At 43.7% G+C, this 16,267-nt stretch overlaps 1 non-coding gene across 1 annotated transcript; it reads left to right on the top strand.

Annotated features, from left to right (window-relative positions):
* Positions 1–8,585: 8,585 nt before the first annotated feature.
* On the top strand, positions 8,586–8,658 carry Trnaa-cgc (transfer RNA alanine (anticodon CGC)). Its single transcript has one exon. It is a non-coding gene; the product is annotated as a tRNA-Ala (tRNA).
* Positions 8,659–16,267: the final 7,609 nt, after the last annotated feature.

Below are 16,267 nucleotides of genomic sequence, written 5' to 3'. Positions count from 1 at the left end.
GGCATGGCTGTGTGTGATGTCCTTAGGTTAGTTAGGTTTAAATAGTTCTAAGTTCTAGGGGACTGATGACCTCAGAAGTTAAGTCCCATAGTGCTCAGAGCCATTTGAACCATTTGAAAATGCGACGTTAGTACAATGGCCCGTATTACACGGTCAAATATGTTCGACAAATCTTTTATAAAAGATTGGCCAAAGATCTTTGACACATCTTTTATAAAAGACGCAACAGGGCTCCAAATTTTATAAAAGATATCCCAAAAGTACTTTTGAGCAATTTTGCTAAGAGGCTCTACGCAGCTGATAAGTACTGTGTATAACTAGTTATGTATAGATACATTACCAGCTTCTACGCGAACTGGTTTTATTTTTCAGCCAGTTTCCATCTTTCAGGTCCTCTTCAAATATACAAACATCACCATAGTGAATACAAGCTCACATTATGATTGTAAAACATGTTTATGAAGCCAGTTTGTATCAAAACTTCCTTAACAACAGTTGAAAAATGTTAGGAAATCATAATGAGAACATGTGTTTAGTGTGGTACAAAAGACGAAACCGGGTGTAAAATAGAAAGAGCTGTCGGCGTTTCTGTACATTTTGAGTTTCGTGGCGTTCGTTTTTAGTGTCGCTTTAAGTCATTTCACGTGGGAATATTGTTACTTCTGAGTTTTCCTCATCCATTAAAATCAATCGAATGCTCATGATACCACAAACAGCAACAGTGGTGAGACTAGCGAAGGGGACTGGGACTTTGTGCGCCTGCTTATAGACTCACAAGCGTACTGAGCCACAAGAAAATAAAAAGCCTCCAAGTCAATTAACGCCTCATCAAGCAGTGTACGGCTGCCATCTGCCTGGTACTAGGCAGGAAGGAAGCAAGAAATTTTAATGTTCAGCGTGCTCGGATTTGATACGTAGACGGCACGCGGGGCAAAGGGGGTCGTAAGTGCTCGTGTTCTTTTCAAAAGGACCATCCCAGCATTTAGAGAAACCATGTGGAATCTAATTCTACATGCCTGGACAGGGAATTAAAAAACAGTAATCATTCACAGAATGATTTTTACTTGATACTCGTAGTTCACGCTCAATTTCAAAAATTTTAAAAATCACATTGATTTCTTTCCATTTTCTTGTAACTTCGTAAATACAGACAAATTTCCTGGCCCATAAAAAGTGAGAAAGAATTTCGATTATGAGTATACATGCTGGACTGGATGTATAGGAACATTATAAACTGCATTTATATAGCGAAGTAACAAAGGAGAGCACACTTTCTGATCCTGCAGTGTACTGCCTTCTGTACATTAAAAAAAGCAAAATTTTGGTAATGAGAACGAGTGAGACTGCCGTCGACTACTGATTCTGCAACAAGAACCCAGTGTCCCTTGATAACATGGTTTTACACGTTTATAACGTTGCCACGCATGCGTTTCATAATGAGGAAGAAAACAGTAATACGCTCTGAAGGCTTAAAGGGCCTGTAGCTGTAAATCTTCCGACTCTTGCACCCTTTCTTAAAAATCCTACCATGTCCCACATCGTGTGTAAAAGAGAGTTCTACAGTGAACAATAGCGATGCCTCCTTGGTAAAAGGATAGAATGTAGTACCATAGCATTTAAAAGGAGGTCGCTGATACACAACATAATGAAACAATCTTCCTCTTACTGGAAAATTACTAAACTGCCAGTTTTCTTCAAGCTTGCAGCTGTATGTAGGTGAATAACAGAACTCCTTACGTTCCGATCCAGCTCGTTTACGTTGCAAGCCTTTTACAGCTTTCAACGTCGTCAACATGTGACAGCTGGCTATCGCCGTAAAAGAGATAATATACAGGAAAACATCAAAAGCTACTTTGAAACGACAGCGACTGCAATAAAAACAATCTTTCACAGTACGATAGTAGCAGTAACTGTGAAATGAAACTCGTGTCGCACAAACACAAGCGTACTGTTGCAGTTAAACTGTCAAAGACTGCATTTTCTGTTCCTAATATACTTACGTTAATAGCCTATTACAGTCACTCCTCAAAGATGTTTGTTGCAATATTTTCCTCCATACCAGTATCTTGAAGGCTATCGACCTTGCTGTGAAATAACAACAAATATCTTTCTCTCAAGATCAATAAACTGAAGTGAAGCGTTCAGATTTATAATTTCATTCTTGAATATAAAGTTGTTCTACCAGTAAGCATCACAAGAATTGCCTCATGTTTTACAGTTAGGCATATTTACGTAGTAGTAGCACAGAAGACACTTTCATAGTTGCCGTTTGCATAAAATGGGATAATTAACAAATAAAAATTCGTATCAAAAGAATAGAAAACTTGATTTCATCTCATCGCACTTTTTATTAGCTTTAACGTGAAAGACACAATGAAGGGCTTGCAAATGCGAATTAGGAAAGCACAACGCTAACATAAAATAACCATTATAGGAAGCAACATGGAACGAGCGAGGTTCAAACGCGATTCCGGCCGTCCAGATTTAGGTTTTCCGTGATTTTCATAAATCGCTTCAGGCAAATGCCGCGATGGTTCCTTTGAAAGTGCACGGCCGATTTCGTTTCCCACCCTTCCCCAATTAGAGCTTGTGCTCCATCTCTAATGGCCTTGTTGTTGACCGGAGGTTAAACATTAATCTGCTCCTCACCCTCCTTCTTATAAGAAATATGGAAGATTTAAGTTGCTCACTCGTGTAAATAAACTCTGAAAAACAAAGCAAACTTGATTGTATCAGCATTTGTTTGTGCTTCGAATGTGCTGAGTTCAAATAGGAAACACTCGTTGTTTTCTTGTAACTTTAGAAAACTATAGGTTATGCGCTAAGTGGAATATACACTGAAGAGAAAAAGAAACTGGTACACCTACCTAACATCGTGTAGGGCGCCCGCGAGTACACAGAAGTGCCGCAACACGTGACATGGACTAGACTAATGTCTGAAGTAGTGCTAGAGGGAACTGATACATTGAATCCTTCAGGACTGTCCGCGAATCCGTAAGAGTGCGAGGTGGTGGAGATCTCTCCTTAGTAGCGCATTGAAAGGCATCCCAGATATGCTCAATAATGTTCATGTTTGGGGAGTCTGATGGCCACCGGTAGTGTTTAAACTCAGAAGGGTGTTCCTGGAGCCACTCTGTAGCAATTCTGGACGTGTGGAGTGTCTCATTGTCCTGCTGGAATTGCCCAAGTCCGTCTGAATGCACAATGGACATGAATGGATGCGGGTGATCAGACAGGAGGCTTACGTACGTGTCTGCTAACAGACTCGTATCTAGACGTATCAGGAGTTCCATATCACTTCAACTGCACACGCCCCACACCATTACAGGGCCTCCACCAGCTTGAACAGTCCTCTGCTGTCACGCAGGGTCCATTGATTCATGAGATTGCCTCCATACCCGTTTTTATCAACATGACAATGCCCACTCTCATAAAGCAGTATCTATGAGGCAATGGGTTGTGGACATTACTATTCCTGCAAGTCGGATGGCCTACCCATAGTTCCACACTGAATCCGATGGAACACCTCTGGTTGAGTTAGAAGGTAAAATTCCCTAGAGACCCCAGAGCACATCGTCGCTACATCCCTCTGGTTTCGGCTCTTCGGGAATAATAGGCTGCCATTCGTCCACAGATATTTACATACCTGTTTGTTCCAAGGAGGGGAGAAACCATAATAAAGGGGAATGGTGGACACAACCCATAAACTGTCCACTAAGACCTTTTGATCAGATAGTGTATCGGCGTCTGTAGTACTAACACACCTAACCAGTAGTACCCTCAATTAAGGAATTAGCATCTAGGTTTGCACTTTCCCGTCTGTAGTTGGACCTCAAGGAACTTACATTTTTATTAATTAAAGTTATCTATGTGGTAAGGTAAACTGGCACATATTAATTCACGTCGTAAGTAGCATCCCTCTTTTCCTTGTCGTAGTGAACTTCCGATAAAGCGCTACAGAGACAAGTTGTTTTTCCTAAGCTCTAATAAATTCTCCCAATTGCTTGCGATAGCTTTCTCCAGATCACTCAAAATACCGCTAACATAGACCGAATCTCTACCGATGTTTTCCAATACAAACTTGGAGGAAGTCGCTAGCCACGCTGGAACGTGTAGTTGTTGGTATGCTTGCATAACTGAAAATGTATCAAGCGTGAATGAGATGGCACGGCTGCAATGCTTGCGTTAAATTACACTACAAGTGCTATAAATTATTTACGTGCATAAACAATTCATTTAAAGACAACCGCTGTGTTGGAAACTAATCCCGTGACAGAGGATCAGTTAGCCTGCTGTGCCACGTGACGGAGATGTCGGAGCTTGTATTTAGGGCTGTGAAAGTAACGACTAAATTCTGTATCGTATGCATTCGGTGTTGCCGCAAAACACACTCGTTTCTCACTCGTTACTTTCGTTGCTGGACAAAGCCTCTAACTTTCCCTCTGAACAATGAACGCGCTGATTTTTATATATATTCAAAGATTTTTTTGTCAGATTTGGTTTCATAGTTGAGAAGGCAAAATGTCAAATGGGATAGTTTTTATCATAATTTGTTAGCGACGAAAATAATTCTGCTCCTATTCTTTGGCGAATTTCGGCACGATTTTTGAAATAAATTGGCGGAAAAGGACATGTCGACATAAAACGAGTATTAGATAAATCAGCACTCAGCAAATGTCGCGATGGAGTTGCACAATTTGTTTCCATGTAATGCAGTAGTTCAGTAAACAACCTCCCTGACAGCCGCGGGCACTAGCACGCAGCTTCCGGGATTCGGGGAGGTGTGCCACCTCGGGTGGAATCCGACCGGTGGACTAACGACGAAGGCCGGTGTTCTGTCCTGCCAGGAAGCGGGTTTTCAGGCGGTTTCCCACCTCCGACTAGGTGAATACAGGGATGATACTCGAGTCCTGCCCCAGTTACACGATTCACGATCGTTTAGAAACGGTTCACATACTTTCAGATTGGATAACACTAGACCTCAGACAAGTTTGGTAAACAAATTTAGATCCGGGGAAGGGGACTGGAGGCTGGAGGAGGGAGGGGGAGTTGGAAGTGTAGCGTCAGGAAAGTCATCCGGTCATCCTTTACTGCTAACATTGTCAAATCCATACCCTGCGAAGCTACGGAATAAGACCAGGAAAAAGAAGAAGATGATTAGTTCAGTAAAGTCTGAATCTTCTACGGGAGCCGGCCGTGGTGGCCGAGCGGTTCTAGGCGCTTCAGTCCGGGACCACGCGACTGCTACGGTCGCAGGTTCGAATCCTGCCTCGGGCATGGATGTGTGTGATGTCCTTAGGTTAGTTAGGTTTAACTAGTTCTAAGTTCTAGGGGACTAATGACCTCAGATGTTAAGTCCCATAGTGCTCAGAGCCATTTTTTTCTTCTACGGGACTATGTCAACATCTATTTCGACCATACTAATATGTTCTTCAACAAAACCTGAGCCGTTGGTATGTCTCGAATTTTTCACAGAAGGAGACTGAAATTGAACAACATATAGACTCTTATGACTTTCCTGAGCACTTTTCCAATATTTACATGGGAAATGGAAGTGCAGAAACATCTTATTGCAGTTCTGATGGAAATAAAAGTCATCGATGTTTCGTTACCAAGTAATTTTTCATGGAGCCTCCTCTGACTAAACATAAATTTCACATTGCTTTGTTTCCTTCCTCTTCTCTGAAAAAAAGCTCACAATTTGGTTTTTTTCCGCTTCATGGGGATTGTACTATACGATGAGGAAATGTACTAAATTACCATTAATATGAACTCATACGAAGAGTATAAATTTCCCGAAATTGTTGTAAATAGTTTCTCCAAAAATTATTTGTGATAACGTACCAGATCTCTTAGAGATATAAAATCCTGAGCAAATAGAGAGCATCATGATGTATACAGGGATCAGTAACCATAAGATCGTTATAGCGAGACTAGTCATCATAACATCCAAATCCACCAAAAATGAACTCAAAGTAAATATACCAAAAAAATTAAAATTTGCTTAACGCCTTCCTAAGAGACAGTCTCCAGTCCTTTCAGACTGTATAAGTGTCGACCAGATGTGGCTCCAATTCAAAGAAACAGCATTTATACCAATTGAAAGTTTCACATCAAGTGAGTTAATACGAAGTGGAACAGATACCCCACGGTACGCAAAACGCGTCAGCGCCCTGTCGCATAGGCAAGAAATAAGCATGTCGCATTTAAAAGAATGCAGAAATCTCCAAGATTGGAAGTGTTTTTCAAAATCCCGAAATTCACGCGGATTTCAGTGCGAGATGCTTTTAATAGTTCCTCCAATGCAGCTCTGTCGCAAAATTTTGCAGCACATTCAAAGAGATTCCGCTGGTATACAAAGAATACCAGCGACAAGACACAATCAATAGACAAACTGCGCATCTACAGTGGTAATGTTGCCGGTGAAAGTCCTACTAACGCCGATGTTCTAAACACGTTTTTCCGCAATTGCTTCACCAAAGAAGATGAAGTGAATAATTCAGATTTCGAATCAAGTACAGCCGGCAACATGAATAATTAATTAAAATTAGATACATTCGGTATAGCGAAGCATCATAAGTCATTCAGTAAAGGCAAGACTCCCGGTCCGATTGTATGAGTATATTAAATGGGTTTCTTTCGGAGTATATTGAGAAATAGCTCCATTTCTAGCACTCGTATACAATAGCTCGCTCGACGAAAAACCCGTACCTTGTGACTGGAAAGTCGAACAAGAAACACCAATGCACAAGAAAGAATATAGACGTAATCCGCTGAATTATAGATCCGCGTCACTGACATCTGTTTGCTCTTTTTTCACACGAAGCCATTAGAATTGTCGCCAAGGGATTTCAGACTGATTCCAAATTTCTAGATTTCTAGAAGGCTTTTGACACCGGTGCTCACAAGCGTCTGCTAATGAAACTGAGGATTACAATCACAAACTACACTCCTGGAAATGGAAAAAAGAACACATTGACACCGGTGTGTCAGACCCACCATACTTGCTCCGGACACTGCGAGAGGGCTGTACAAGCAATGATCACACTCACGGCACAGCGGACACACCAGGAACCGCGGTGTTGGCCGTCGAATGGCGCTAGCTGCGCAGCATTTGTGCACCGCCGCCGTCAGTGTCAGCCAGTTTGCCGTGGCATACGGAGCTCCATCGCAGTCTTTAACACTGGTAGCATGCCGCGACAGCGTGGACGTGAACCGTATGTGCAGTTGACGGACTTTGAGCGAGGGCGTATAGAGGGCATGCGGGAGGCCGGGTGGACGTACCGCCGAATTGCTCAACACGTGGGGCGTGAGGTCTCCACAGTACATCGATGTTGCCGCCAGTGGTCGGCGGAAGGTGCACGTGCCCGTCGACCTGGGACCGGACCGCAGCGACGCACGGATGCACGCCAAGACCGTAGGATCCTACGCAGTGCCGTAGGGGACCGCACCGCCACTTCCCAGCAAATTAGGGACACTGTTGCTCCTGGGGTATCGGCGAGGACCATTCGCAACCGTCTCCATGAAGCTGGGCTACGGTCCCGCACACCGTTAGGCCGTCTTCCGCTCACGCCCCAACATCGTGCAGCCCACCTCCAGTGGTGTCGCGACAGGCGTGAATGGAGGGACGAATGGAGACGTGTCGTCTTCAGCGATGAGAGTCGCTTCTGCCTTGGTGCCAATGATGGTCGTATGCGTGTTTGGCGCCGTGCAGGTGAGCGCCACAATCAGGACTGCATACGACCGAGGCACACAGGGCCAACACCCGGCATCATGGTGTGGGGAGCGATCTCCTACACTGGCCGTACACCACTGGTGATCGTCGAGGGGACACTGAATAGTGCACGGTACATCCAAACCGTCATCGAACCCATCGTTCTACCATTCCTAGACCGGCAAGGGAACTTGCTGTTCCAACAGGACAATGCACGTCCGCATGTATCCCGTGCCACCCAACGTGCTCTAGAAGGTGTAAGTCAACTACCCTGGCCAGCAAGATCTCCGGATCTGTCCCCCATTGAGCATATTTGGGACTGGATGAAGCGTCGTCTCACGCGGTCTGCACGTCCAGCACGAACGCTGGTCCAACTGAGGCGCCAGGTGGAAATGGCATGGCAAGCCGTTCCACAGGACTACATCCAGCATCTCTACGATCGTCTCCATGGGAGAATAGCAGCCTGCATTGCTGCGAAAGGTGGATATACACTGTACTAGTGCCGACATTGTGCATGCTCTGTTGCCTGTGTCTATGTGCCTGTGGTTCTGTCAGTGTGATCATGTGATGTATCTGACCCCAGGAACGTGTCAATAAAGTTTCCCCTTCCTGGGACAATGAATTCACGGTGTTCTTCTTTCAATTTCCAGGAGTGTATTTAACGGGGATAGGACGTCAAAGGGTCGCCTTGGAGCAGGAGAGTTACCGCAGGACATTTTAACTTCCACTGCCTATAATTTTACAAATAAATTCATAAAACTTTATTAGAATGACCAGGAAGAATTCAATATTCACACTCACAGCAATGGAAGTTCAAAACCATAGCAAAATAATTCGTTTTTACATGTGAAATTTCACCACTTTTTCACCGAGCGAGGTGGCGCAGTGGTTAGCGCACTGGACTCGCATTCGGGAGGACGACGGTTCAATCCCGTCTCCAGCCATCCTGATTTAGGTTTTCCGTGATTTCCCTAAATCGTTTCAGGCAAATGCCGGGATGGTTCCTTTGAAAGGGCACGGCCGATTTCCTTCCCAATCCTTTCCTAAACCGAGCTTGCGCTCCGCCTCTAATGACCTCGTTGTCGACGGGACGTTAAACACTAACCACCACCGCCACCACCACTTTTTCACTTACTATTGCAGCATGTGTTGCTATTGGTACACTTTTCTTCATAAGTAAGAGAGATTATTCAATGAATTTTGCACAGCACACAAACCGTATTTACAGATGTATGAAACTCTAGAATTTATTGAATTTATGAAAAAATGAATGAGCTGTTACATTTTAAACTTCATGTTTAGAAAAAAATCAAATTTTATAGTTAATTATCTCAATTTTTACCAAAGTTTTTAATAGATTTGGAAAATTCTAGAGTTTTTCACTAAGGAGTTTGTGATGTAGTAAGCATATCAAGTTTTAAAGTAATACGATATTTATTTTGGATGTTACACGTACCTAAGTACAGAAATTTGTGTTTTGCGGAAAATAGCTGTTAAAGTTCCTGCTTGTTCAAAAATGGCTCTGAGCACTATGGGACTCAACTGCTGAGGTCATTAGTCCCCCAGAACTTAGAACTAGTTAAACCTAACTAACCTAAGGACATCACAAATATCCATACCCGAGGCAGGATTCGAACCTGCGACCGTAGCGGTCTTGCGGTTGCAGACTCAAGCGCCTTTAACCGCACGGCCAAAAGTTCCTGCTTGTATTTGGTATTATTTTAGAACTGCCAAGCTCCATAAGCAGGTTATTTTTAATTTTACAAATCAGTTTCCTTCCTTTTCACATTCCTATGATGCACTCTTCTTGATTTTATCACCTCCACAAATGATTTATCTGCTTACACTACACGCTCTCTGTCTATCGCATACAAAGCTCTGATGCAGTTCACTCCGGGCTTAATTCCCATTTTCTGTATAACGTATTTCTTACTTTGCACACCATCATTAAAACACGAAGCTGCTTAATAAACACCAATAGCAAGTGCATTTCGTCCCACAAAAATTGTTTTTGGTAATCTTTCCCATGATGATGATGATGAGGTCCCATACTCCGAGGAGCGTAGGGGACGATGCGGGAGACCCGCGCCGCCGTACTAGGCAAGGTCCTAGCCGAGGTGGTCCCGCAGGGAATCGAACCTGGGACCCCGTGCGCGGGAAGCGAGAACGCTACCACAAGACCACGAGCTATGGACAATCTTTCCCATACAAACTGGTTAAAACTTTCATTTGGGCTTTGGGTACCGCCATGAAGACGTTTGCGAATAAGTTTTCATTTCATTAGCAAGGTCCGTGAATATAGATTTGATGGCTTCCATTACAGAGGTTGGTAGAGAATCTCTGGCGAAAATATAAACATTCGAATTCTACAGAGCGGAATACACTTACGTATGACAGAAGAATGCTATGGAAAGGGATGTGGCGCTGCGCCTTGGTACACTTAAGACCAAGTAACGTGCTTCATAATTTCTCCAATATACATGTTTTAGGCATCGAACTATTCAGGAGGATATGCGCTACAAAACAGGCATATTTTTGAAAAAAACTATTTTTTAAACCTCATATCCCCATTAAACTGGATCAACCACCCAGGTAATGTAATGGGGGAGGCGAACCAAAGAATGCGTTTTATTGGTGGCATATTTATAAGATGTAACAACTAACTAAAGATATTGTTAACCCTGCGCTTATCCATATTTATAAGATGTAACAACTAACTAAAGATATTGTTAACCCTACGCTTATCCATTCTCTTCTAGACTACTACTGCGTTGTAAACGATCTTTACCAAATACTATTAATGGTGGACTTCGAAATAGTGGAGAGAGTGTTACAGGTATGATACGCGAGATATTTTTCGTAGCGGCTAGAACTTTTCTCGAAATTTGAGTCAACAACTTTTCTGTCCCGAATGTGAAAATGTTTTGTTAACTCCTACCTACATAGGAAGATAAGACCTTCGTGGGAAAGTAAAAGAAATCGGAGCTGGCACGGAAATGTGTAAGTGTTCATTTCTCCCATGTGGTATTTGCGAGTGGAACGGTCGGTAAATAGTCTTAAAGTGGTTCTATGAACCCTCTGTCAACCACTTAAGTGTGAGTACTCATGTAGACGCAGATGTGTAACGAGTGTTTGTAAAATTGAATTAATCTCACCATTCGCCTCAGGCCACAGTTTTACACGGTGCAGTCGCATTAACGTGACCATCTGTCTGAAGCCTTAATAACCGTCTTCGGCAGGGCGGACATTCAGGGAGAGAGTCAGTGAGGTTGTGAAAGGTAACGACAGAGATGTGGAGCCGCGCCGACCCCAGTGTCGCGGCCAGCTGCGTTAGGTTTCTCTGTTGAGGATCCATAGCGCGAATGGCACAATGGAGGTGGCCCCACAGTTTCTGGATTGGATTTAAATCTAGGGTGTCTGGTGGCTAGGGAAATACAGTAAGCTCATCCTGGTGCTCTTCCACGTACACTGCGAGCTGTGTGACATGTTGCATTGTCCTACTGGTAGACGCCATCGTGAAGAGGAAAAAACAAACTGCATTTATGGGTGGACATGCTCGCCAAGGATAGATCCGTACTTGTATTGTTCCACTGTGCCTTACTGAATGACGAGATCACCCAGGAAACGCCACGAAAACATTCAGTAAAAAATAACCCTTCCAGCTACGGCCTGGACCCTTCCGACGATTGTTGCAAGGTGTTTGCTGTGAGACGTTTCACGCCGTACACGTGTTACGTAATCTCCACCGCACACCCTTTTTACTTTATATACAGTTTATAAGGCATAATATTTTAATTAATTTTATATTGCTTATTGTTGCGAGCACGACAGATAAAATACGATTCTCACTATTACTTTCTCAAGTTGAAAATATTTTAACTTATGCACGTTGACCTATTATGTAAGGATACGCACAACACTGAAAGATTTCCTGCTGTGGACGTACGATCTTTAATTTGCAAACTATGCTATATAACACTGATCTGGCTTGTTAGATATGGAACATGGTATCATTACTGTAACTAACTACGAAAAAACAAATGCCCTTCGCTACCTTCATCTCTTGAATGCACTGAAAAATACTCTTATTACCTGTACGGAAGTTACACTATGTTATGTTCGCTAAACGTAAAAGCTGCAGTGGATTTTTTTTAAAATATATGAACACTATTAACAGCGACGACTAACATGAGAGCATGAAACTAAAAGAAATGAAATTTGATTTTTATGTTGGTAGCCAGAACAGATTTTGCACAGTAGTCTTTGATCACAACAAGTAAAATTTTATCACTCACGAATTATTTACGTAATTGATAACAAAAAAATGGTTCAAATGGCTCTGAGCACTATGGGACTCAACTGCTGAGGTCATTAGTCCCCTAGAACTTAGAACTAGTTAAACCTAACTAATCTAAGGACATCACAAACATCCATGCCCGAGGCAGGATTCGAACCTGCGACCGTAGCGGTCTTGCGGTTCCAGACTGCAGCGCCTTTAACCGCACGGCCACTTCGGCCGGCTAATTGATAACATAATAGCAGCTGCCCATGTCCACAATTTCTCTCTGAAGTCTCCGGGAAGCTGAAAGAGATAATTTTAATGTACCGTTACCTGCCCGCTATACTGCGGCAAAACTGCTTTCTTTCAGTTTAATTTGAATTTGCGGCGGCAGCGGCTCCCGCCATCACTGCACGGCTCTGCGTCATGAAAAATACCTGATATGCTGAAAACGGCTAAGAATGTGGAATGAAATCTTGGGCAACATAGCAATAAACTATTACAGGTAATAATTTTAACAATTTCTATATTCAAAATATCAACATAAATTGAAAGTACACACCTTTTGCAAACGTCAGCCTCCAATGGCGTCTTTCACGATCAAAGGACAAACGAAGGCTACCTAAGCATTCGAGCGAACGTCACTGGCTCTTACAAATTTAACGGCTACAAGAAGGCAGAGACAGTAATGTTTTAACCTCCACTATTTATAGGCAATTTAATAAGCATCTTTGTACTTATTTCTAATTATCATTGTCTGCTTCGATACATACATTCGGCGACCCCAGACGTTATTTGTGAAATATAAAAACATAAATATTGCAGAAACATAAAAATGAAAAAATGATATTTCCTTTTATACATAATCTACAACCAATCATACAGTAATGAAATAATAATAAAAATATTAATTCAGATAAATGTTTATTATTTTTATACACTACTGGCCATGAAAATTGCTACACCAAGAAGAAATGCAGAAGATAAACGGGTATTCATTCGACAAATATATTATACTAGAACTGACATGTGATTACATTTTCACGCAATTTGGGTGCATCGATCCTGAGAAATCAGTACCCAGAACAACCACCTCTGGCCGTAATAACGGCCTTGATACGCCTGGGCATTGAGTCAAACAGAGCTTGGATGGCGTTTACAGGTACAGCTGCCAATGCAGCTTCAACACGATAGTGACTGGCGTATTGTGACGAGCCAGTTGCTCGACCCCCATTGACCAGACGTTTTCAATTGGTGAGATATCTGGAGAATGTGCTGGCCAGGGCAGCAGTTGAACATTTTCTGTATCCAGAAAGGCCCGTACAGCACCTGCAACATGCGGTCGTGCATTATCCAGCTGAAATGTAGGGTTTCGCAGGGATCGAGTGAAGGGTAGAGCCACGGGTCGTAACACACCTGAAATGTAACGTCCACTGTTCAAAGTGCCGTCAATGCGAACAAGAGGTGACCGAGACGTGTAACCGATGGCACCCTATACCATCACACGGTGTGATACGTCAGTATGGCGATTACAAATACACGCTTCCAATGTGCGTTCACCGCAAAGTCGCCAAACACGGATGCGACGATTATGATGCTGTAAACAGAACCTGGATTCATCCGAAAAAATGACGTTTTGCCATTCGTACACCCAGGTTCGTCGTTGAGTACACCATCGCAGGCGCTCCTGTCTGTGATGCAGCGTCAAGGGTAACCGCAGCCATGGTCTCCCAGCTGATAGTCCATGCTGCTGCAAACGTTGTCGAAATGTTCGTGCAGATGGTTGTTGTCTTGCAAACGTCCCCATCTGTTGACTCAGGGATCGAGACGTGGCTTCACGATCCGTTACAGCCATGCGGATAAGATGCCTGTCACCTCGACTGCTAGTGATACGAGGCCGTTGGGATCCACCACGGCATTCCGTATTACCCTTCCATATTCTGCTAACAGTCATTGGATCTCGACCAATGCGAGCAGCAATGTCCCGATACGATAAACCGCAATCGCGATAGGCTACAATCCGACCTGTACCAAAGTCGGGAACGTGATGGTACGTATTTCTCCTCCTTACACGAGGCATCACAACAACGTTTCACCAGGCAACACGGTCAACTGCTGTTTGTGTATGAGAAATCGGTTGGAAACTTTCCTCATGTCAGCACGTTGTAGGTGTCGCCACCGGCGCCAACCTAGTGTGAATGCTCTGAAAAGCTAATCATTTGCACATCATAGCATCTTCTTCCTGTCGGTTACATTTCGCGTCTGTAACACGTCTTCTTCGTGGTGTAGCAATTTTATTGGCTAGTAGTGTATATTATGACGATTTTGTAAATGTCTTGCCAGGAGACGTCACACACGCCAAGGCTTTCTGTCCGATGAAGCATAAAACACGATTCATCTTTTAAAAAATCGCCTGTTGCCATTCAGTGGAGGTCCATTTACGGTTTTAGTATGTAAATTCCAGCCTGCGCGGGCACAGGCACTAGATGCCAACTGCGGAGCTCAGGACGCAATGTTCACTGAACCGCCTTTAAGGAGGCAACGTTGGTTCATCTGGGTACTCAGTTGCTCAACAGCTGCACGTCTATTCGTCCGTACACATCGCAGCAGTTTCGTCCATTCCCGTCATCTATGGTCCGTGGTGCACCAGTTTCGGGTTGCGCCATTTTGCCATACATGGTATATTTTAACCACAACACCACACCAACAGATTACAAACATAGCCGTCTCGGAAATGCTTCCACTCTTGGCCCGAAAACCAATGACCATGCCATTTTGGACGTCAGATAAATGACTCCGTTTCCGCAGTGCAGTGTTTTCCACGTCCCCCTGACAAGCTTAATACACCCTCCACTGTTAGTGCTGTCACCTGCGGTCTGTGTATGGTTATTGCACATCGACGTTGAACATAAGTGATGGCCACATTAATGTGACTGGACCGTGTGTAATCGATGTGAATATTAGAAGAAAAAAAAAAAAAGAGGCACCGCACTTGTGATCTGGGAGTTGGAGGAATACGTGCACTAATTGCACGCGAGAAAGAAAACATGGCGACTGAGAATGTACTCGGTACTCTGTGTCGCTAACGATTTGCTCCACTGTGAATGAGATACTGGACAAATATGAAAACTTCTAAGCAGGAAAGAAACAAGTGAGTACCGAAATGTTTCAGTTATTTTGGGTCCACTGAGGGTAACGAATTGGTGGAATACAAAACATTTCATCTCTGCCTGAGTCGCACATGAACTGCATGCGGATAAGAAAACTTAGAATAACGATATGCTTATATCGATATGGTGTCTGTTCTTTCGGACTTGTCCGAAAGAACAGACACCATTGATGACCTGCAACCGCCTAGAACGAAATTAAAATTATATATTAATACCTTCAGCTGCTGACGGGCGTTGGTATATATCAACGGGGACAGATGTAAATGTGTGCCCCGACCGCGACTCGAACCCGCGATCTCTTGCTTGCGTGGCAAACGCTCTGTCCATCTGAACCACCGAGGGCACAGAGGATAGAGCGACTGCAGGGACTATCTCGCGCTCGCCTCCCGCGACATCCACATTCTCACCTTATATGTCGACACACTACATTCGTAGTGTACCTCCCCAACACACTCATTACTCATGGAAGACATTCTTACCAAGTCCCGTAAGAGTTCGGGTAATATGTGTGCATCCGCACAGAAGAGGAAGGTCATAGCCGGTATTGCCAGAACTATATGCTTATATGGATATGGTGTCTGTTCTTTCGGACATGTCTGAAAGAACAGACACCATTGATGACCTGCAGCCGTCTAGAACGAAATTAGATTTATATATTAATACCTTCAGCTGCTGACGGGCGTTGATATATATCAACGGGGACAGGAGAAAATGCACACATATTCCCCGAACTCTTACGGGACTTGGTAAGAATGTCTTCCACGAGTAATGAGTGTGTTGGGTAAGGACACTACGGTTGTAGTGTGTGGACATATAAGGTGAGAATGTGGGTCTCGCGGGAGGCGTACGCGAGACAGTCCCTGCAGTCGCACTATCCTCTGTGCCCTCGGTGGCTCAGATGAATGGAGCACCTGCCATGCAAGCAGAAGGTCCTGGGTTCGATTCCCGGTCGGAGCACGTATTTTCACCTGTCCCCGTTGATATATATCAACGTCCGTCAGCAGCTGGAGGTATTTATAGATAATTCTAATGAGAATAACGAGTCTTTTCAGGCACTAACGAAACAGCACTTGAGTCGCGTGGAATGTCTGTTACTCAGTAGCA

The sequence above is a fragment of the Schistocerca nitens genome, chromosome 5, assembly GCF_023898315.1.
Source record: "Schistocerca nitens isolate TAMUIC-IGC-003100 chromosome 5, iqSchNite1.1, whole genome shotgun sequence".
NCBI classification, from domain to species: Eukaryota; Metazoa; Arthropoda; class Insecta; order Orthoptera; family Acrididae; genus Schistocerca; species Schistocerca nitens.
The sequence above is the reverse complement of the archived record's forward strand: the minus strand, read 5'-3'. Positions and strand labels throughout refer to the sequence as shown.